Source organism: Rhynchophorus ferrugineus, unplaced genomic scaffold, assembly GCF_030347505.1.
Source record: "Rhynchophorus ferrugineus isolate W39M unplaced genomic scaffold, kcgeb_rfMv2 rfM8, whole genome shotgun sequence".
NCBI lineage: Eukaryota > Metazoa > Arthropoda > Insecta > Coleoptera > Curculionidae > Rhynchophorus > Rhynchophorus ferrugineus.
In genome coordinates, this window is record NW_027472587.1 from 17,408,273 (window position 1) to 17,434,015 (window position 25,743).

The 25,743-nt window shown below is 32.4% G+C and overlaps 1 protein-coding gene across 1 annotated transcript in view; it reads left to right on the plus strand.

Moving 5' to 3' along the window:
* The first annotated feature begins 4,262 nt into the window (after positions 1-4,262).
* LOC143200771 (uncharacterized) overlaps positions 4,263-25,743 on the plus strand; it is a 183,759-nt gene continuing 162,278 nt past the window's right edge. Inside the window, exons 1-2 of the mRNA XM_076411393.1 lie at positions 4,263-4,401; positions 14,936-15,050. The gene's annotated coding sequence lies outside the window, so the exon portion shown is untranslated. The remainder of the gene's footprint in view (positions 4,402-14,935; positions 15,051-25,743) is intronic.

Genomic DNA, 25,743 nt, shown 5'->3' on the forward strand with positions numbered 1-25,743 from the left:
CAAACAGGCGGCGAGGTTCACATACGGCGACCAGCCGGCCGCCCTCTTTCACCCGCCGCCCCTCGCCGCCTAATATAAACGCGGATTTCGTCCGACTAACACACGTGGTCGCGAGATAAATCGTTTAGAACTCACCCATGTTGCGGCCGCTTTGTTATCTCGCATTTTTCGAAGGAATTTCAACACTTTCCTGACGTGAAACTGTCATTTTCGAGTCGGATAATGTCGAACTGGAAAAGGCCGGACGATCGATGACGTTGCGCGGGCGCACGCGATGCTGGCGAAAAGCGCGAACTTGAAGATGCGGAAAGGTGGTTGTGTTTAGATTTGTTAAAATTCGTGCGGCTTCGTTAAATATTTATCGGAACCTTTGTCCTCTACAAATCACTGGAGAAAAAGACGTTGGGAACTAATGAAAATGGTTAAAAAATAATTGGTTTATCTACCTGACCAGAAATCATCTAAATTACACTCCACATAATTATATTGTTGTTTGAACAGAATACGCTAGGCCTTCGTTTTGTTTAAACATGCATTTTGCCAAAGATTATGACGGTATTGAGCCCGCTGAAAGCTGCACATTCACCTTTCTGTAAAAAACAGCGTATCCGAACAATCATCAGGCTTAATTTCACTGCTTTAGAGCTTTAGGGATGATCAACAGTCTCTTTAGTTTCCACAACTGTTTTCGACATTCCACGTACTCAAATATCAAATTTATTGACGCTTTCTATAACACGTTGATGCCTATTATTAAATAACAGGTCTTCTTTTTATTTTTGCTTTTCATTATTATTAAAAATTACAATATAAGGAATACTTGTTCAATGAGTAATATTATACAGTTCTAAATTACTATAAAAATGCTCAATTTCAAGTATCCAAGCAAGTTTTTTCAATTGTCCTCTTAATGAGGTCCATTTTTCCTACTGAGATATTCATTTTGTCTGTTAAAAAGGTTATAATTATTGGGGTAGAGTATTTTCTTTTCCAATTTCATTTTTACGATGCCTACTGGTACTGTTGCGGCATGAAGATAGAAGACAAAAAGAGGAATAGTGGACGAAGCACAAAGTTAACTGATAGAGACTAAGAATTTGGATTGTGATCAAACCACATTAAAATACCAAGGCCAAAATGGCAGCAAAACTCAACAATCACTTGAAAATATCACTCAAATTTTTTTAAAACTGCCAAGTGTATACCAAAGCTAACAATGTTATCCTATTACGATTTAATATTATATACATACAGATAGTTTTAGAGACACGTCTAGTGTGGGGAACAATCCATATAAGAGAAATTGCAATATACAAGATCTTATGAAACATCAATTGATTTTTTGTAGTTTGAAATTCCTGATTATTTCACCATTAGCTTGGACTATATATACTATTTAAAAGCGATAATTACGCTTTAATTGACATCAGTATATGCGATTAATATTTGTTGTTTTATTTAAAACAAAAACCTTATTATTTTAGTAGTCAAAAATCTAATAAATAATTATTTGGTCATATATATTTGTTCTCATATTTCCAGATTTAAACAAATCATGGATTATATCATTTACATATCGTTAACTCCTACATATTCTAGCTTCATCAGTACCCAATTAATAGCAACTAATATGATTTAATGTCAACTCGAAGCTTTAATTAGTTAAGAATGATCTGAGACAGAAAACTGACTTTTTAACACAAACGATACTTATTTTCAATTGAACTAATATATACAAAAAATAATTAAAAATTATTTCAAAACAATCAATTTAAAAAAAGAACAAAGGACGATATAAAATAGAATTATGTTCAAGATAATATTAATTTTTAAAATAAAGGAGAGGTTTCTAGAGGGCGAAAATACTGAGCTAGGTTGTGAATTCAAAGATACTTTTCAAATAAATAAATAAAGAACTGGGACCGCAGTACACAAACCGAAAGCATAAAGAAGATTATATAAGACGCGGTTGTGTATTAGATAAAACTAAATTTTAAAGTAATTCAGGATTTTTCTAAAAGAACAACTCCAAATTAACTTCTATAGAATTGTTAATCATTTCTAGATCTTCAGCAATATTTTCTTCTACAAAGATATTTAATATAGTTATTTCTAATATCTTGCTTCATTATAAAAGTCTTCAATTTCATAGTCCGGATCTTGTTAAAATACAAATCGTATATTACAATATATGTTTTAACTAATTATAAAAAGTAACTTCTGAATCACTATGCAATACAATAAATTGTTATTCTTGACGTTTCTGTTAAAATATAAAATGTTGTGATTTCATTACAATAAACTTTACTAATAAATTTCTAAAGTTAATGTTGTTCAACATCAACAGAAAATACTTCTAAAACATCGCAAAATATGATTTTTATTGTTTTAACAGACTCTGAAGGAATAAAAGCTTGGGCTTGCTAAAACATTATTTCATATAACAAGTAAAAAGAATGACGTTAAGCCACTCCAAATATAATATGATTTGTTGTTTTGGTACGATAAATAAAGTAGTTTCATATCAGTGCATTCGATTCCGAGGATAATCAATAAACACGACATGTATCAGCGTAGGATCTATATATAGTAACCTATATATACCCCATTCTAAATATCAATTTTCTTTATCAGCTTCAATCAGTTTAACGAATAATATTATATATTAATACCGATGGTAGTCTGAGGATTTACAGTAACCCAAATATTTTTATGACATTTTGTTATCTATATAGGTCTCCGTGTTTTAATATAACGTAAAACTAGATACACAAATTAAACTTCAGAACATTAGTTCAATTAAATAAATCATAAATAATAGCATCTACCTTCTGATTTTCCCAAATATAATCTAGTTAAATGGTTTTTGTTCGTTTTAAAAGAAGAAGAAACGTATTAAAAAAATAGTTACACTAGACTATAAGCATCGCAGTTTAAAGAGAATATCTTGATGAACAAAGTTGAAATTTTGTCTAAAAGTTGTTTTATTTAATAGACTAACTTATTGAGTGATATATATTAAGTACCATTGTTGTTTAATGAAGTTTGTTGACTAAACCTGACAGAATGAAATGTTATGATATGTTATGATATGTTATATGTTATGATATGTTATGATATTTTATGATATGTCCTGATATGCTATGATACATTATGATATGTTATGATATGTTATATGCTATTATATGATATGATATGTTATGATATGTAATGATATATTATGATATGTTATGATATGTTATGATATGTTATGATATGTTATGATATGTTATGATATGTTATGATATGTTATGATATGTTATGATATGTTATGATATGTTATGATATGTTATGATATGTCGTGATATGTTGTGATTGTTTTAATATAATAGATTTCCATATTTTATATTTTTACTGCTAATAATATAGAATTAATGAGTTATAATTTAAAAACACGTGACACTGTTGAGGCACTTTCTTTGTTCTTTTTATTATTTTCATTCAGCCATGAATAGAGTCATTGAAAATTAGAACATTTATGCCACCGTTAGAAATTTGCTCTTATTGAAAAACCTACGTATCAACTACTATGGTTGGGGTGTACTTATCATACTTAGTCTTATAAGAGCACTTCTATTACCATTGGTTCCTTAATCATGAAAACTAAAATTGTTTAAACAAAAATACGGTTTTGTTAGCTTATAATTCGGTATGAACGAAGATATAGACATTTAAGAAACAAGAAAGATATAAAAGGCTGTGATGGTGCTGGTAATCTCCTTTTGGTTTTGTAACAGACGACAGAAAGTTGTCGATAAGATAACGTAACTGAAAATATCAGCAGGTCCTTCTTAACTACCGCTCTTGATGGTCCTCCTACTGGCCAAGAACTTTCCTCCACCCCTAATCAGTTCCCGTCCATTTTATGACTCAATACTTAATCAACCGTCTGATGGACTTCCCTGAAAGGACACGTTTACGACTCATTCTGCAGCAAGAGCGTTCTTAGAAAGGATCGCGGTGCGCCAGCGCCATCCTTCTGTCGTGTCACGCATCGGACGATACGCTATTTTCAGTTTCATGCGGTTCGGAGACCTGATAAGACCTAGTGACGCGTCCACCGCCCGATATTTCCGCGAAAATCCGTATTTTCACGCACGCAACGCCGTCCCATTTCCAGATGTAACGGAGGACGGCGAGGGTACGCGTTTCCGCATGTTTTCCTTGGATTTTCCGTTGGTTCTTCCGACTTGGCACCTTGTTCGGGATTGTTTGGCTCCACGCACAAACTGACGATGTGATATCAAGCCGGTCTCGTGCAACATAAACGTTAAAAACGAAGTATTACGAAGTTTTTGAAATTAAGCGATCTTCCACGTGCAGGAACGATGAAGGAAAACAATTTATTGTTGTACAAACTGGGTGAGAACTTGTTTTGGAAATAAAGCCTTTTTGACTGAGTCACTGGAACTTTCCTTTGAACTTTTCTAAAGTTAAAGCTATAACGAAAATAGAAATACAGAATATCAAATGAAAAATTGACATTAGTATTAAAAATTTAAAAATTCATGCCAACAATATCAACTCAACAACATTTACAACTAATTCTGATTTTCACTATCTAAAACTGTACATATTTAATTAAAACACTATATGTGGTATACCTAGTGTCAATACGTATTCTTGTAAAAACGTTTTCACAAAATAATTATTAACGCGTTTAAACTTAATTTAATTCAAAAAATCTATGATGCGCGCTCTATTTAATACACTACAAATACATCAATTTAAGTTTTGGTGACACAACGATGTCACAAAAATGTTCGGTGTATGACATTTGTTGTGTTTTTGGTTTTGAAATTGTTTATAATTATTCTATGCAATGGTGCCTTATGCCTAAATCGCTTCTCCGCTGAGCTGTGTCTTTTTATTGGTGAATCTGAATCAGAATTGATAATTGCCAAACAAATATCTTCTTCACTGCTATAGAAACTTTCAAACAAATTATAGAGTCAAAACTATGAACAAAATTAAAACCCATAAGATCAAATAAATATTGAAATTCATAAAAAAGTGATAAAACTATTAAAAATTGTATTATTTCTATGAACATTGTCATCTCAACAACTCATGTTTATTAAAATTATATGAAAGTTTTGTGTGGTGTTTCGCACATTATCATTACGTACGTTATCTTCTTCAAATTGCACATTGTTTCACTAAACTAGGACATTTTTTAAAGATTTTTCTTCTTCTGACTTTTTCATCACTTATAAAACGAAATGACATTAATAATTTCTAAACAAAAATTGAAGGCTTTAATAGGATCGAACAAAAAAAAACAAAGGACGTATCATACATCACTAATTATGAATATATTATTTAATAATATCTTCGAATCAACATAATGTAGAGTAAATTATTTTTGAGTGATAATGTTTGAAACTGCGTGAAGGTAAACTACAAGGTTTTCTTATTAAAAAATATTTTTTAACATAAACACAAAATTAGTTTTAATTTTAAATGGCGAATACAATAGAATACGACGCCAGTTATAACTGGTTCTAAAAGAATTCAAGTAGAAAGATCATATTAAAGAAAACGAGCAGATTTTTTATCTGGTTCAAATTAATGTGCTGTTGATGATTGAACGACAATCTAAATTAATTATCCTCAATAAACTGCAATTATGCAAACAAACCTTGAAGTCAGTATACAATTATGGGGATTTACAAAGAAATCTAATATTAATATGACTTAAATTTACAAAAACAAAGTTCTCCATCGTGTTGTTAACGCTAATGATACATTAAACAGTGGAAGATCCACAAAAATCTAAGTATATCATCGATCAGGGAAGAAATTGAATGGTTTAAGTACTATTAAATGTCGAAGTACAAGTGCCCCAACACGCAGTGGGCTTCCCCGAAGCTTAAAGAGACAAAAACCATTTGAAATAATATAGTTATGCGTAAAAATTGTGGCGTGTTTTAAAACTCATCAAATATAAATTCAGTTTTAAGTCTTAGATCTGGACAATATAAAGGAAAAATTACTAGCTAGTATTGGTTAATAACTAGTTGTAATATGTGCATCATATGCTTTCAAATTAAGAAATATTAATTGGCAATCAAGACAGCTATGAAGAGACACAGGAATTATAATGTCACAGCAAGAATTACTACTAGTTAGAGACAAAATATACAAAAAATTTTAACTATCCCCAATAAAAAACGAATAAGAAAACAGATGTACATAAACAGAACTAGGGACATTCATGCGAAGTCGATTATTTAAGGGTTCTAAAGTCTGAAGACTTCGGGCTTTAACATTTTTTAAAGCTCCTCAAACTAACCATAATTTTCTGAATATTTTATGGACCAAAATATCTAATATCAAATTGATGTTATTTTAAAACGTAGTTTAAGAAATGTTGGTATCCTATAGCTTTATTCGTACTTTATAGCCCCGACAAAAGCATTTCCGCAAAATTATTTTATTAATTATATTTCGACCGGCTCCAATTAATGTTCGTTCCCTCGCTCGATCTGAAACCTGGTTACGACAGTAATCGTAAATTCTGCAGTCCCGTAACTGTCGTGACGAATTAAATTCATTTACGGTTAATCGTCCCTTGTTTTGGTCCAGTATAGAACGCTGTAACATCGCACAGCTCGAAATAGCGAATTTACTGTCTCTAATTGAAGGAAGCGATAATTCAGTCATGACCGGCGAAATTGTGAAAAAGAATTCGTCGCGTAATTATAAACTTTACCGACACGGCATATTTCAATTAAAAGCTTTTTTGCGAACAATTATACCTAAATTCGAGCGAAATTAAATTTCTATTGAATGTAAGGGTTCGTATAACAAAAAAGAATATAATTCTCATTTAATTTTATAACATTTTCTACCGTTTCTACCAGGTGTACCCGAGAGTCATTACCGGTTTCTTTTTCAGAAAAAAAAATATGTATAATTTTCAAGAAAATGGAAAATTGTATTTATGTAAAATATTAACCATTTAATTCTATATAATCTTGTCCCTTCTCGGGCAATTTATGGATGACATCACTAAAAAAAACTGTTTGACCTTTGAGCAAAATCATTCATCGAACCATTTTCCATCTTTTTCCAAATTGACGAACGGGGAAAGATCTGGAAAGTATGGTTGCTACAATAATATGTCCAATCCGAATGCTTTCAATGCTCTCTTGGCCGGTTTTACTATATGAGACGGCGAGTTATCGTGTTATAAAATAACTTTACCGTGTCTTCGGGACCATGCTAAATGTTTTCGGTCAACTCTTGGATCAAATTTATCATTATTAACTACAAGATACCCTTCCAGTCCCTTCAACCAAATACGAAACGAAAACAAAAACGAAAAATTTTACTAATAAAGTCTTCAAATTAAAAAAAAACTCATTAAAAGATACCAGCTGATTGTAAACAAGACACAATACAATAGTAAAACGGACCTTCCGAGGTGATGGCATGGTTACTACATCAACTATAACAAGCTCCGGCTGCTGTTTGATGATGAAACCGAAAAAACTTTGAAAATGTATATAAAGCGTCAGTAATCAAAAGGACCAATATACAAAAAAGAATTTTAAACAAAGGACAATACACTTCCAAGTTATTTCGCTGACGTTATTTCAAAACGTAATTTAATAAAAAAAAACCTTTACAGCTCTCTCCTTTAACCACATTTTATACCTCCAACAAAAACACTGCCGTAAAATTGTTCTAATAGTGTTATTTCATCCAGTTCACTTTAATGTTCACTTTTTCTACCTGGAACCCGGTTACATTGCTTACCGCAAATTATAAAGGTCTACAACTATCGCAATAAATTGAATATATTTTCAGTGAATCCACTCTTGTTTTGTTTCCTACTTGAATTGTTTAAACTAAACGAGATATAATAACTGAGTGAAAGGTGTATCATAACAGGCCAAATTATGAAAAAGAATTCTTCATGTTTCCTGCTTCTGCCATGCGTAAGGTATCAGTTAAAACCTTTTTTGTGATTACAGTTATATAAATTCAGGCGGAATTATATTTGTATTGAATTTATAGGTTTCCATAACTAAAATATAATTTTAATCTAATTTAATTTTATAGAATTTCAGGGATATAAATAAAACTATTTTTGCAAAAATAAATTTTGTATTTTTTCTCTATTCTGCGCCATGGCAATTTGTCTCAAAACAATATTCCACAGTATTGTCCATCATCTAAAGAGTTGGCGTCCAATACACAACATGGTGCTTGCTGACTATAAACAAATGATGTCGTCCAAAATTCTTATTTGGGGAAGTACTATAATTTTATGAATATAAGTAAAAACTACCTATATATCCTTAACGAACGTGCTTCAAGATTTTTTAATTATGATAACATGTGAAGCGAAAGACCCGCTACCATTTTGATTGTGCGCCATCTTGGTTATTGTGACGTTTAGCTCAGTTTCGCTTTAACAATTGTGTTGTGTAGGCGTCCAAATTTTATTATGGATAAATTTACGCCACTAGAAGGAGCAGAAATAGTAACAATATATATTGAAAATAATCGTTCCATTATTGCCACTCAGCAGAAATTGCATTAAGAATATCCTAATAGTCCAGTGCCTCACAAAACCACAATTTATCGTTTACATGCGAATTTTCGACAGTACGGTACGACAGCAGATAAGCCCCGTTCTGGAAGACAACGGAAGTCTCTTAAAAATGTGGCTCTAGTGCGCGATAGTGTTATTACAATATAGTTAGTTCAATATTGAATTGGATGCCATTTTTCCACAAATACCAATTTCGCGAAGTGGCGATTTAGCATGGCCAGCCAGATCTCCAGATTTAACAGCACAAGACTTCTTCTTATGGGGTTTTTGAAACTCAGAACTTTATAAGAATAAGCCACAAATGACTCAATATATTAAAGACAATATTCGTCATGAAATTGAAGAAACTGAGCATCAGATGTTGCAGTATGTCATGAAAAATGCCTTAAAAATAGTAGGGTTGTTACATAACGAATCACGGTCACCATTTAACCCTACATAATTTTTCAATCATAACTTAAAAAAAATGTAAAGATCAAATAAACTCTTTATGAAAACCAAACTTACTTATCTTTTATTTGAGCGAAGTTATAGGGATTCAAAATGGTGCCTATAAAATGGATGCTAATGAATCCTAGAAATTCCAATAAACAACACTCCTTAATAAAATATACAGGTTCGTAGTAAACAAGACACCAAAAATAAAAAATGAAACAAAGACATCACGAGATATTTTTATGTATGTGACATGGTTAACTACACCAATCATAAAAAGTCCCGAGAGCCGTTCGACGGTAAAACTGACAGAAACTTTCGGAGCGTACATAAAGAGAACCGTCAATTATCAAGAGAAACAACGCACGAAGAGAAAAAGTTAATCAAAAGACGGCGAAAGGACGTGGCGTATTTTTCGACGCCGTGACACTATAGACGCCTTAATACAATACATTATATTTCATACCTACTACATAAATGTCACCGCTTCCGGAACACTTATAATATACGGTTTACGAAGGATCTTATTTCTTGTAAAAGGCGCCACTTCAACTGTGCCATTGCCGGGGAACTTAAGCCGAACCATATTAATTATATTCCCAGACAATTGTTTGAGAAGCAGAACACAAAATATGTTGTACATCAATTAATTAGTTTTAAATGAATGCTGGATCCATTATAACAAATGTTAAATGTGAAAAGTCAAGAGAGAACCTTTCAACAAAGTCGTGCCTAAAGATTATAATAAATTTATTGTGCTACTGTTTTAGTTCTTCACATTTTCACTATTGCTAAAGTAACTTATAATTTTTTATTATAACCTCTTTATTAGATACGCTTAGTACAATCTTAATTTACAATTAATTTATTACTACTTTTCCTATGTACTTGGCTTAATTAACAAGCAAGACGAGTGCGAGAAAATACATCAATATATATTCCTCAATTATAAAATTATAAAAGTATAACTGTAGTTTACACTAAATGTATACACTTTATATAAGTTCGCATGGTTTTGTTCGCTTCAATCTCCTGACATCCTACACGCTGTCCAGCAGTTGTATTGCTTCCACGTAAATAACTTTTAAAACATAACAATTTTTTTATTATTATATAATTAATACATTGTTACTAATCGTTTCCGTCTAACCTACAATTTGTCTTGATGCTAACTTAAATATAGGTATATAACCAGGAGGGCCCATCGGCCCTAACTCAGTCTCTGATGAAATAATGTTTATACATGTCACTGCTGAATTTTTTAATATATGCACCTCACTACACAACACTACATGATGGTTTGATTCTTTTGAGTCTGTGTCGTGTTCTGGTGGTATCCAAATGTTGCAATATTTCAATATTTGTATGAGAACGGAGTCTTTCCTCATGCCCCCTTGCAATTCTCTTGATTTCTTGACTGACTGTGGGTATCTGAAGGTCCCGACGTAGGTAATCAATCCAATAGTATTTGGGTGCACCCACAATACCTCTCAGGACTTTGTTCTGAGAAATTTGTATTTTGTTTATGTTAGTCTTTGCAGAACATCCCCATCATTGAATTCCGTCCGTCCATATAGGTTTCAATATTTACTTATATAATAGTAATTTATTATGTACTGATAATAGTGATTTTCTTCCAATTAGCCAATATATTTTCCTATATTTCAATTCCAGTTCCTTTCTTTTCTTCTTTATATGTTCCTTCCAGCGAAGTTTTGCATCGAGATTCATTCCAAAATATTTAGCGTTGTTGCTATATGGAATGATAGTGTTATTTAATGTTATTGGTGCTTGTACGGTCTGTTTATAGGTGAACTGCACATGTACAGATTTACTTTCATTAATTCTTATTTTCCAAACTTGTGTCCAATTATTTATATTGTCACTTGCCTGTTGTAATTTTCTTGAGGCTTCTTCACTATTGTCTCATACAGCTATAACCGCAGTATCATCAGCAAATGTAGCTATCGTGATACTTTCTAGTTGTGGTATATCACAAGTGTAGATTAGATTAAGCATTGGTCCCAGTACACTTCCTTGTGGTACACCTGCTTTAGCTTCTTTTACTGCAGAGTAAGCTTCTTCCTGTTTGACTCTAAACATTCTGGTTGTAATATATGATCATAATAGTTTGCTGTCTTATTTTGGTAGCATTTTATGTAGTTTATGAACAAGGCCTTCATGCCAAACCTTTTTGAAGGCTTGTGCTACATCTAAAAATATAGCTGAGCATACTTTTTGACTTTTGTAGGCTTTTTTAATAACATATGTTATTCTGTGGACCTGGTCAATTATTGAGTGCTTGTTAATAAACCCAAACTGATGTGTTGGTATTAGGTTTTTTCTCTCTACGAATAAATATATTGAATGTATCTCTTTAAGTTAACGCCTGGTAATATTGGATTAAACGAAATAAATATTTCTATAGTTGTTCTGGTGGTTGCTACCTTTCTACCAGGTCAATAGATGTACAAAGAAGTAGTTGATGGTTCATGAGGTTACTATGTTTTTGCTTTTTACCTCTAAGTAACTTCTGTAGTATCTGAACGAGGACTTTGTATACTTGGAGACACTGTTTTCTCTGCTTCTATAACAAATCAAGATCTTCAATGAAATAGTTTAACTCAAATGGGCGCTTATATAACCAGCTGATACTTATTTCTTCAAAATCAGTGTTACACATGGGCTCGTTGAGTTCTTCGTCCTTCATATTGTCGTCATTTATTGCTCTTTAGTTAAATTTATCTTCCTTTTCTTTATCGGAAATCTTGGCTTAATAGCAATATACCAAGCAGAAATGGTAGCAGGTAGACAGAAATAATATCTAACGTTTGGTATCTATGGTTTGAATACTTCCTCTAAACCACAGCCTCATCAAGAGCTAATTTAACAAATCAAGTTCTTCAATAAAATCGTTCAGCTCAGATGGGCTCTTGCGTATGAAACTGAGACTAATTTCTCCAAAGTCAGGACTATAGATTGACTTGTTCTTCGTCCATCGCATTGTCTTCAATTATTCTTTCTTACTTCAAATTGTCTTCCCTTTATTTATTGGAAATCCTGGTTTAACAACAATAAGCCAAGCAGAAATGGTAGTGCCCAGAAAAACTATCTATATGATTTGCAAACTCTTACTAAACCACAACCACTTTAAGAGCCTCTAGAACGTATTTACTCTCTCTAGAGTAGATACGTTCTATTCTAATAGATCAGAGTTAGATGTAACATTATACATAACAAACAATATACTTCAAAATTCGACAAAAAATTCATTTTACGAATATATTTTTATAAAATTCAATGTAGTGTGAAAATTTCATGTTAATCCATTTACTGTATTCACAATCCCTTGGCCACAAACATATGGAATCTGAAATGTTTACCCAAAAAACACTGTATATGTAATTCATGCAGTTTCGAAAACATATTTCAATAAATCCTTATTTAAAAACAATTCCCTTTATTGGTTTACCTATTTCAGCCGTTATTTGTATGAAAAATAAATATCAACGAATAAAATATATACCCTTACCATATTGTAGCGTAAAAAGCCAAACAAAACGAGGTCGGGCGCGGTTATTGAGTTGTAAAAATTCCGACGCTTTGTCGCGAAAGTCGATGGCAAAGGAGAAACGACCCTGAAAAGACGCGTCCCATTATTGTGGGAAGACGGCAGTCGACAGATATGTTTTGCGTTTATTTTTCCCTGAGTCGCCGTCAATGTAGTTGAAAAGGAAACGTCCCCCGGGACTTTTGTACTCCCATCTCGCAAATTACATTCTTAACATTACGCATATTTTCTATTTTCTTTGTGCGTCAGTCATAACCAGTTGGTTTCTGATGCCGGCTGATCAAACACAGAACAAATAAGGAATTTTTTTTTAGTTTTTCTCTACATCAATTCAGATAAACTTCAACTAATCGAATGTACAAAAATATTATCTAATATAATTTACTTTAACATTATAGTACATCTAAAGGCTACAGTTAACAATACAGCCACAACAGTTTATAGGTTACAGTTATAAGTATTGCTTTCACGAATTTAGCATACATGACAACCGGACGGTATTGACAGTATCGTTTACGTGTTCGAACTAATCAGACAGCATTGTGTATTTTAAACTAGATTATAATGAAAAGGAAATTATTGTCTGATTCTAAAACGAATTTACAAATTGCGGCAGGCAATACATTAAACATCTTGATGACGTATGTACAAAAAAACTTTGAATAGACTCTATAGTGATAGAGTAATAAAGAAAATAATCAACAGGAGTCACTGGAAAAATGTTTCGCTACCTCCATTATCTAGATGGAGGTATATTCCGTCACTTACTTGGTCAGTTTAAATCATCATACAGGCACCTGTAAAGAAAACAGTTTGCTATGAAGACACAGAAGAACCCGTGGTGCATAGTAAATACAATTAAAAGTTATAAAAATAACAGTTGACATTCAAGTTAGATCTATTCAGAACATATAAAAACTACTGTGTAATCTGACAGTTATTATGTTTAAAAAATATGAAAAATTATTTTGAGAACGTTTGTCTTTTATCATATACAACAAACAACACAATTGTTATATCTCTTATTATATTTTCTTGTTGGGATGGACAAGCCAATTAATTACATGCCGGCTTAGTTTGCGCAGTGGTAAAGACGACAGAACAGTCCTAATACTCTTGCAATAGTCACGGGTTCAGATCCTGCTAGTACATGATCGTAAATGTCCGTCATCGTTTAACATTTGTGATTGTTGTTAGGCAAGAGTGAAAATCCGACAAGGAAAATTATCCCAGTCACGCCTATAACCAGGCTGGGTAAGACCGTAAATTAATGTCTGTGATCGTTTAACATTTGTGGTTGTTCTTAGGCAGGAGTGAAAAATCCGACAAGGAAAATAATCCCAGTCACGCCTATAACCAGACTGGGTAAGACCGGATGTCTTCTGGGATGATTTCTAAGTTTGTCGCTCGCCAGTCGGTAGGCTTAATACCGAGGACCGTAGTTCTGAGCCCTCGTTAAAACTCTAGATCCAGTCCAGATAAACCCTTGTTGGTAAAAGGAAACTTTAAAAGATACAAAAAATAATTAGTTATATTTGAAAATGCTGACATATCCTGACATAAAACATTATAGAGCATTTTAGATAAATTAGGCGTTGAACACACTATTGGAAATTAATTAAAAAACCAAGATAATTCAATAATATAAATTAAAAATTAAATAAAATGAAAATGCGTATAACAATTCTTGCTTGCAATTGTAATAATGTAGATATACTTAGTTCTTGGTCCTTTTGGTATACTACTGAAGTTGGAGGCACAGGTTTGGATTTTTCAAAAGAATCTATGGAGGAACACCTAGCGTAATTTTCGGTTTTAAGACTCAATTTACTTCTTTTGAAAACAATATTATATTTGTACTATCTCTAATTATTTTTGAGATTCTATTATAGTGGATTATACAACTTCTGCTAATTGATCCAATATTGAATGTGTAGTAATATGTTCTATTAGTTAGGTTGAGATAAAGATTCTATATTATGTATTATGTTATAAATTTAGTTTATTACATTGCTTCAAAAAACATTTCGGACTAAAGCAGGATCCTTTGGAAAAGAATGCGCCATCTTTCAACCTTTAAATTGTAGAACACGTTTGTTTCACTTCTAGATCTAGACTAATCACATTCAATATAAAAATGACGTCGTTAGAACAAATTTCCTCAAAACTATACCCGAAATAATTGATAGAATATCTTTAAAATAAAGAAAACCTTATTCCAAAGTTAATTTACACCAATTTTATTTAGCATAGTGTTACTAAAACTAATTAAAATAGTATTTTAATATTCAGCAAAAACTGATGATTGAAATTTTCTGTTTCAGTGGTGATGAAAGGACAAGCTCTATAACGGAAGGGTTGCGTTCTGCCCTTGCCCGACTGCGACAGAGAACAACCCCTGGAAATCAAACATCCCCATTGCACCAACCTCAATCCAACGTAAGTCGAATCTCCTTTTAATCGGCCTAGATCGAATCAGTGGATACGGAGCCGACAAATTATTATCGGAGACGGCCGTGGCCTCATGCCGACGAGTTCGTTCACTTGTCAACCGTTTTCTTGTATTTGTAGGGAGGGGGTGTGTGCTAAGGCGGGCGGGGGTCGTGCATTGCTCCCCCGTCCGATTCCCCGTGATGTTTACAACCTTTTTAGGTGTTTACGAGATCGCAGATAGCTACGCATATTTTTCACTTTGGTTTTATTTGTCTTACGATGTAAACAAGTGACTTACGGCTGCACCATTAGTCTTTATACGAACACAGCATACGAATTTTATTATTTACCAGCAATATCAAGACAGTGAATTAATTATGAAGGTTTCTTGTGACTCAAGGCTTTATTAGGTTGACAGTATCATATACTATATTTATGTTATCATAATTTTAAACAAATTGTTTAAAACTAACCATTACCTCTACATTTTTTTTTGGTGTCATTTTAATTCCCTTTATATCATAAACATACTATCAATACTGACTGAATATTAACATAGAATGCTATATATAAATTATAGGCAGAAATATTGATTTCATTACTTATACCAGAAAATATCGTCCTTTTGCTGTCTTGCTAATAAAATCTTGTTGATTAACCAATCAAAATGAAATATTGTCCTAGAAGCGATTTTACAAGTCCGATGGTGCTAAATCAGGTGAATAGAGCGGTTGTTAAACAATATGCCAGGTGTACCGGAACATTTTATTTTCTGACATCAAACTTCAAAGCTATACATGTTATATTTTGCGAATTTAATACCGTCCTAGATTTATACCTCTTCGAAAATGTCAAGTTTCGTACTTACACACGTGCATTAGAGGCACACATTACCAAGATCGATTAGCAACCAATTACGAGCAATGGAGAAAATCCAAAAGATGGGGATATGGGAGCTACATCAATTGAATGACATTGGAAAATTTAAAATCGAAAAATCGTCTGTGAAATTCTGCTTCAAAGATATGATAGAAAGTCATTTCTACATCGAATAGTAACGGGCGATGGAAAGTACATTTATTTTAAAAAACCTAAGAGCAAAAAATCATAGTTATCATCTGACGACGCCGGCTGATCGACTACAAGACCAAATCGTTTTGATCGAAAGACAGTGATCTATATTTGATGGGACCAGAGTGGAGTGGTGTATTACGAACTGTGAAAATCTGGTGAAACAGTTAATAGCAATCGCTACCAATATCAAATTATCAATTCTAACCATACATTGAACGAAAAACACCCTGAATGGACCCGAAGACGGTAAATTATTTTACAGCATGATAACGTCGAGCGCCATCTCAAAAAGCAAAACCGGTCAAGGCAGCGTTGAAAGCATCGAATGTACTCTCCAGACCTTGCCCCGTTCGACTATCAACTTCTCGCATCAATAGGACACGCGCTTGCTGAACCGCAGTTCACCAATTTCGCCAAGTTAGAAAATAGTTCGATGAATGGTTTTGTTCAAAGGACAAACAGTTTTTTTGGGATGGCATCCATAAATTGTACGAAATACGGGCCATATATAGAATAAAATGGCCAATACTTTGAATAAATAAATTTGGCCTTGAAAATTATGTATTTTTTTCTGCAAATATCGGCAGAGACTTCCACCTAGTAAATTTAATTAAAATTTTTAATAATGTTATTTAGTATTACACCCAGAGATAGGCACTTATAATGGACAATATATTCGGACTTATGGCTATATATTATAAATATTGTCTATATATTGCTCTACTAAATTTATGATCACAGTAATATACATTTTAGTCCACCTGCTAAAGAATTATGAAGACATTATGACAATAATAAAGTCCACAAACTCCAACAGGCCGGTATATCCCTATTTATTTTTAAACACGCTCACAGCCGAAGCATTTTCATTATTGCGGCTGACATTTCTTCGCTGGAAATTAATATCTGTCAAATAAATCATACGAAAAAAATGGCGAACGTCCCTCGAAGGACCTGGATCGCTATATTTACGATTATCCAGAGACGTTGTTGTTTATTCCGTTATTCCATACGAAACCCGATCGAACTCGGGGCCAAGGAACATAAAAGCGGACGGATGAAATATTCCGCAGGTTTCTTCTTTGATACCGCCACTAACACCTTCTTAGGCGGCTTATGGCGCTCCTAAAAGGTTTCTTTGTTATCGCAATCCAATCGATTAGGAGTAAATAATATTGCCAGACGACGTAGGTGTGTGAAAAACAAGAAAAACGCTAACAAACTCTAGTACACAACATACATCACCACGACATTATTACACAACAACAACAAATATATGGTAAATTAAGGTTTCTCTTGAAAATTATTACTGTGGTAAAGGAATATTAGCTCAGGGTTCGGGTTTCCATGTTTGCCAATACGACGTTTCGACTTTGGGCAAAAAAACTGAACTGATTTTTACAAGCATCTATTAAAGCCAGCTTTACATCAATAAGAGAGTTTTGTAAAGACTCCAATAAATAGCTGTTAGACGGTGTAAGATCCGGGTTACACGGTGGGTACGTCAGAATATCCCCGTCTTTGTCGATATGAAAGACAACTCCTTTCCTATTAATCAATTCTGCCCATTTATTTTTAAATCGCATTCATTTGTTGACAATAAAATCTATACCTGGTTTTATGATTTGTGCAAGTTTGCAAAAGTTAGAAAGAAACTATTCTTCGTCTAGAATATTCTTTTTCAAATTATTCTTATATTAAAATATTCTTAGTGATGTTTCATGTAATCAGCCTGGGCAATTTATATTTTCAAAACACAATAACGTTAGAATGACACTAATTTTATACAGAGGATGGAGAGAAACATATGAACACCTGATACATGCACAGTAGTTATTCCTTAAAGGTAAGTATTGACCCTCTAGTTTCTTTTGAATCAAAACAGCTGCAATTCGATACGGAATAAATGTTGAGAACGTACTATTATTGTACCAATATATCCGTCAATTGATCCGATAATGTTGAAGATGGAAATCAGTCCCTAGGTTCCTTCATCAATTAAGTTAAGCAATTGAACTGGACAGGGAAGAGGTTTGATTATATTTCGGTCGTCTTCAAACCAAAACTGAACCATTTGGCTGTGTGTATGGATGCATTATCATCTTAGAATATGGCAGTATTTGGAATCAATATGCTACTCATAACAGTAATAACTTCACCATTGATGATGTCGGGCTATTTATTAGCAGTAATTCAGACACAGAAATGAATAGAACCACAATATTATTATTCAAATCATAGCGGAACCTCCACTATGCTTGACTGTAGGAAGCAGTCAGCGCAGGCTGAAGGCTTCTTTGAGGCCTCTCCATACATAAACCCGATCGTTGCACCACAAACCTGCAAATAATTATTCATTCGAACCATACCACATTTTTCTTCATTAGTGCTTAGCTTTGTGGAACTTCCATCGTACTGTTTTTGTCAAAATAATATGACTCAAGTGAGTATTGAGTTCTGCCGTCACTTTTGCCGCGATTATTTTGTATTGCCTGGCCACAATCCTGTCACTTAACTTTGGGTTTCGCCCTAGATTGCTCTTGATGGTGCTGATGATGTTCTACCATGTTTTGTATAAACAACATTGCGGTGAATACTGTCGCTCATGAGATCTCTCACAAATTTGGCTGTTTTCACATATTTCACATTTTGCTTACTTTAGCTGCCATAGCCAAATGTATAATGTACTGAAATATAACTTACAAAACTTGGCAAGGAAACTAAGTTATACGAAGCACTACTCACACCGTAAAAGTCTTGCCAACATCAAGCCAATATCAATGTACAATATCGTATGCTGCTCATGTTATTTTCTCCATCCCCTGTATCTATAAGCTGTTACTTACCAAATCTACTATGTTATGCCTTCACTAAAGGAATGTTAGTGCATATTTGCGATTATACTAACGTTACCCAACTTATTAAATATATATTAAAATTTCTTCAAAACTATATTCAAAATAATTTTATATAAAACCGTTAATAATTCCCTACCGAGTAAAAATAACTTCACAGACACTGACAAGAAGACAAAGATAATAAAACAAATTATTGACAACGTTCTTTACAGTCGAAAAAAAATGGTTGTCTCCTTCTCCCTAAAGTTCGAACACGGCGAAACTTTATAAAGTATTCTGGTCGTCCGCGTCTACACAAAACCCATTCAAGCCCATCCAGATTAGCTAGATAACCATCCAGATGACGACCTGCCCGAGAGAGATTGTTTTCTGAGGCTGTATTTCCAGGGGAATGCCAATTAAGCACAGTCTAAGCGATTCTAACGCGATCTGCATCTAAATTAAGTCTCCGGTAGAGTTGATTTAACTCTCGACGAGAATCCGTAAGAAATATCGTCCGTATTACTTAGTTTGAAAAGTCATCGGTTGACAAGCAACCAGTATAAATAAACAAAAACATATTTTATGTAGATGTGTTCATTTTGCTACGTATAGCGAACAATTATTATTGGTTAGTATTAGTGAAGCCAGCATTTATTTCTTAAGATAATATAGTTTGAAAGTAAACACACAAGATTCCTTTTATTTATAAAGAGGACATTAGTTTGTCGTCCGAAGGGGTTTCTGATTCTTACTTTTCAGATTAATTACACTGCAGTAGCGATAGCTCTTGTAAAAGTGCTCATTTACCCACTTTACTTCTACTAACTGACTATCTACGACTATAGCAATTATTCAGCAATCAACAAGTATTAGCAAGAAATGCAGTTTAATTATGATCTATAAATAGATTGATTAACACTCCACATATTTCTACCGTTCTTTATAACCTGGAATTTAAATTTTCCGCTGCTTACTCCACTCTTGAAGCCTTTTAAATAATTTGTCAATAAAACAAATGCCAGTGTATTGTTAAAGTAACATAAGCATCGAATATACAACTTACAATCAGCAATTTTAAAAAACGCTTTTGACAAACACTCCAGGGTGACTCAATCCTCAAGAGGCACACTACCGGTTGACTTAATTCGTGGAAAATTATGAGTTCAATAAGCAATTGTTAACATCATAATATTTTTGTCACTATTGAAAAATAATGTTTTACTATTTTACTATAATATAAACAAAACTGACAACATTCTTTGTCGCCTTTATGTCTACAACGATGCATTTAGAAATATAATCCTCATTTCCGATATAGACCCTATTTTATTTCTATTTATGTATTTCCGTAATAAAAATAATACGAAAATAATAGAGCATCGTAAAAGACAATCGATTTTACTCCTTATTGATACAACTAATGGATCAATAAAGTTATAATGGTAACGAAAAATATGCCGTGTTTAACGTAACAAGTGCTGCTGTATCATTGTCGATAAAATATGCGGTATTAAATGTACTTTCTAATATTATCTGGACACAAAAGTGTACATTAGTATATCGCTTCGTGTGTAATGACATAAACCACTATCATAGACATTCGGTTAATTTGAGAGTCAACAAAATACTTAAAAGAAATCCGATTTGGAGATATTAAACAACAATATTATCTTATATATAATACCATATGGCTATATAGAGAGATATTAATAAAGCCGTTATGTATAATTTTATTGAATGACTACAAAAATAAGATCGTAGCTTTTATACTAATAATAAATATTCCAAAAACATATATTATAGAGAAGTTGCTATATGAAATCTACAAGAACAAAAGAAAAAGAACAATTATCAATTCCTCGTAAAATACTACGCTATGAATAATTCACTTGAACTTCGCTATATTCTTAATAAAGTTTATTAACCAACCAAACCAAACCAAACAAAACCTATTGGTTTAAAGTATAGTTAAATATCAAATTAAATATTAAATTTCGAAAACAAAAACAAGAAAATTAATTATGTCACTGACATTTACTTACTTACTGTGGCTATTATGATGCTACTACTATATCTGGAATATCCCATAGACCGTTACCTTTCAAACTCGCTATAATATTGTTTCATTCAATAATGAGTAACAGAAATATTCGATATTAAAACCATCTGTTAGCAAAACCCAAATTATTTTTTCCCTGACGTTATATATACCTGACCTGTATATCTGGAATATTCTATGGAACGTTACATTTCAAACTCGCTGTAGTATGGCTTGATTCAATAACGATTACTAAAGATATTCGACTTTAAATCCATCTGGAAAATACCGAAATTACTTTTTCCCTGAACTTATATATACGTGACATTTTTTCCATTCTTCAGACTATATTTTCAACAATCGTGCTCGTCCTCTCGATTCGGACTCAATCGATTCCTTATTAGTCGAATCGGGAGGGAAGCAACCAAAAGGAATCCCCTTCGGGAACAAAAAAATGAAGCGATAAAAGCAGCGAGATAAAAATTCAATTTGGATCATTTCATCTTGCGAATTTGCCAGTTTTCTTCGCATTATTGTTATTGAAGTTTAAAGGACACGAGAGCCTACAGTTACTGATATGGGCTTGTCGATGAAAATTGCGAGACAAGAGGAACGATTCTCGTGTATGATTTTATTATGGATTGTGACATGAAATCCTATCGATAATTTGTTCTCCTCTTATTCGTTTTATTTAGCTTTGTTTTGAGTGAAGATGTCGATACTAAAAGAACAATTACTTTTCTGATATCAGATATTTATTGCGTTACAAATTATTTACATTAAAAGACAAAAAGACCCCAATAATTTTAATAAAACATGTTAGTATGGGAATAGATATACTGCATTATGATACTAGAACTCCCAAAATTCACAACATAATCCAGCATATATAACTATTCATAAAGAACATACATTTAGAAAAGATGAATCATACTTCCTTAAATTATGAATACATAAATATTTCTCGTTTCTAGACGTAAATATTTTTAACAATTTTATGAATTTTTTAACCATTACCAGACAAGGAATCAAAATTTCGTGATCAAAAAACTAGCAATCACTGTTAATTGAACAGACGAATGACGCTATCTCAATAATGTTCTGTTAATCTGTATTTTCCAATCTCTAGTCCATTTGCCGAACTTGTTGATTGCCACTTGTACTTTTTCAATCACTAATTTTAACAAAACAGGTTAGTACGGGAATAGAGGTACTGCATAATGATACTAAACCTCCTAAAATTCACAACATAATCCAGCATATATAACTATTCATAAAAAACATACATTTAGAAAAGATGAATCATACTTCCTTAAATTATGAATACATAAATATTTCTGGTTTCTAGACGAAAATATTTTTAACAATTTTATGAATTTTTTAACCATTACCAGACAAGGAATCAAAATTTCGTGATCAAAAAACTAGCAATCACTGTTAATTGAACAGACGAATGACGCTATCTCAATAATATTCTGTTAATCTGTAGTGTTTTGTGTCAAGATGTCGATACTAAAAGAACAATTAAGTTTCTGATATCAGATATGTATTGCGTTACAAATTATTTACATTAAAAGACAAAAAGACCCCACTAATTTTAATTAAATATGTCAGTATGGGAATAGATGATATACTGCATTATGATACTAAAACTTCCAAAATTCACAACATAATCCAGCATATACAACTATCCATAAAAAGCATTTATTTAGAAAAGATGAATCATACTTCCTTAAATTATGAATACGTAAATATTTCTGGTTTCTAGACGTAAATATTTTTAACAATTTTATGAATTTTTTAACCATTACCAGACCAGGAATTAAAATTTCGTGATCAAAATACTAGCAATCACTGTTAATTGAACAGACGAATGACGCTATCTCAATAATATTCTGTTAATCTGTAGTGTTTTGAGTCAAGATGTCGATACTAAAAGAACAATTAAGTTTCTGATATCAGATATGTATTGCGTTACAAATTATTTACATTAAAAGACAAAAAGACCCCACTAATTTTAATTAAATATGTCAGTATGGGAATAGATGATATACTGCATTATGATACTAAAACTTCCAAAATTCACAACATAATCCAGCATATACAACTATCCATAAAAAGCATTTATTTAGAAAAGATGAATCATACTTCCTTAAATTATGAATACGTAAATATTTCTGGTTTCTAGACGTAAATATTTTTAACAATTTTATGAATTTTTTAACCATTACCAGACCAGGAATTAAAATTTCGTGATCAAAATACTAGCAATCACTGTTAATTGAACAGACGAATGACGCTATCTCAATAATATTCTGTTAATCTGTAGTGTTTTGAGTCAAGATGTCGATACTAAAAGAACAATTAAGTTTCTGATATCAGATATGTATTGCGTTACAAATTATTTACATTAAAAGACAAAAAGACCCCACTAATTTTTATTAAATATGTCAGTTTGGGAATAGATGATATACTGCATTATGATACTAAAACTCCCAAAATTCACAACATAATCCAGCATATATAATTATTCATAAAACACATCCATTTAGAAAAGATGAATCATACTTCCTTAAATTATGAATACGTAAATATTTCTGGTTAAATATTTTTTAAAATTTCATGAACTTTTTCAACCATTATCATGCCACGAATCAAAATTTCAGGAAAAAGAAACGAGCAATCACCATTAATTGAGCCGATGAATGACGTTGTCATAATAATATTCTCTTAAGCTGTATTTTCCAATCTCTAATCCATTTGCAGACCTTTTTGACCGCCATTTGTACTTTTTCAACAGCCTTAGGCATACATAATGGCTTCATTAAATAAGACTTAAATAAATAATAAAACATGTTAATCAACAAACACATAAGCCGACATATATAATTATATTTTTAAAAAAATTGGCAAAAGGGTATCATACCTCTTTTAATTATGAGTACGTATAAAAAGTATTTCCGGCAATTTCACTCTTCTTACAATTTCAACTGTAATTTGCATTATATCTCAGAAACGATTCGTTCAATTACAATTTACGGAATTAATCGAAACGCTACCGTTGTAAATAACTTGCCGGAGCGAATTTCCCGGAGATGAATTGAGCCGAATCAAATTTCCCACTCCACTTCTTTCACGACGCTTCTTTGGATCGAACGAATGCCCTCTCGTAGTTCTTTTCCATCTTACCAATCAGTAATCGATACAGTGAAAACGCGAACGGGCCGAGAAAATGGACCGAACGGATAAATAAGTTCTACCCCTCTCCACTAATTCAAACATAAATTTCTTTAATTGCTTTCATTTGTTAGATTAATGCTGATTGTATCAGTGTCCGATATAACATAATGCGTTACATTATTATAATTATGATGAGGATATCATTTATATTGTGTTTCTGGATAGTTCTGATTTTAGATAAACTTTTTTTTACAAAATTTTAGATAAACAATGACTTCTTGACGGATTCCCATACTAGTTGCATCATGACGCTCTTAGTATTCGGATGATGCTCACAGATACTCAGTGCTTGACAATAAAGCAATTGATCGATGTTTTGGTTCAAGATTAGGATGATACTCTGTTGGAAACTATTCAAACTCTCTACGAACACCTCATTAATAAATAAACATTGTGTATATGACAGGTATTCTAGACATGAGAGGTATGTATAAGACATTGTTTCCAGTAGCTGATATAAAAGGAAATCACTGGAAGGTTCCCTGGAGGGCAATCCCGAAGAATGAGTCTTTTGTAGATTGTAAGAAGCTCGCACATCAGAATATTTACCAGCAAATATTGATGTATTTAATAATGATTACAAAATTAACAAAATCTTTATTTCCAAATAAAAATATTAGATTGATATGATTAAGTAAAGATAGTTATCTATAATATCTCATCAACAGGGACAATCGTCAAAACGAAAACCATTCTAGGATGATTTAACGATCTGCTTAGAAATTAAAAAAAGTTAAATGAGAATAAAACGAAATCAGATCCACCCTACCAATCAAAACTAATTCATTCCTTCTGCTTTTTTTATCGTAATTAAAAATCTTTATGAGCTTCGAATAATAAAATTTGTTAAAAGTCGTTCGGATTATATTTGATAGACGTAAAGCTCCATGTTATCAGCACGTTTTAAGATGGTAGTTACGATCAGAGTAATATACAATTCTTGGATTGCCCGCATAAAACAAAGAGGAAAATAAAGATAGTACGAGACGGTGTAAGAAGTTGCAATTCCACCGCTGAACTAAGACGGTGGATTTTGGAAAAGTTTTCAATTTCTATTGGATTGACGTATTGGGGAATTTTTGTTACTGGAAAGTTTATGGCTGAAGCGAAGTTGGAAAGTTTCTTGTCTAGTCAGCGATAGATGGAATTCTTGCCGGGTATTCTTTATCTTGTTCCGAGTTACTTCGTAAAATTAATTCTATTTCGCTCCGTCAGACAGCTCGTGTTTTGGCAGAGAAACACTCGGTTATGGCGTATTTGTGATCTGTATTTATATATAAATGAATTTCTGTTGGTTAGTCTCGTTAAAACTCGAGAACTACTGGACCGATTTGACTAGTTTTGATTTTATAATATTTGTAGAAGTTTAGGGAAGGTTTATATAGTGAGAACATATCAAAAAATTGCGACAAAAGTAGCAAAAACGATAATTCTGTATACAAAGTGTCGCTGTCACTGTCATCAATAGTTTCACTATTCCAAAAAATCTAAATATCTGTTAGTGATC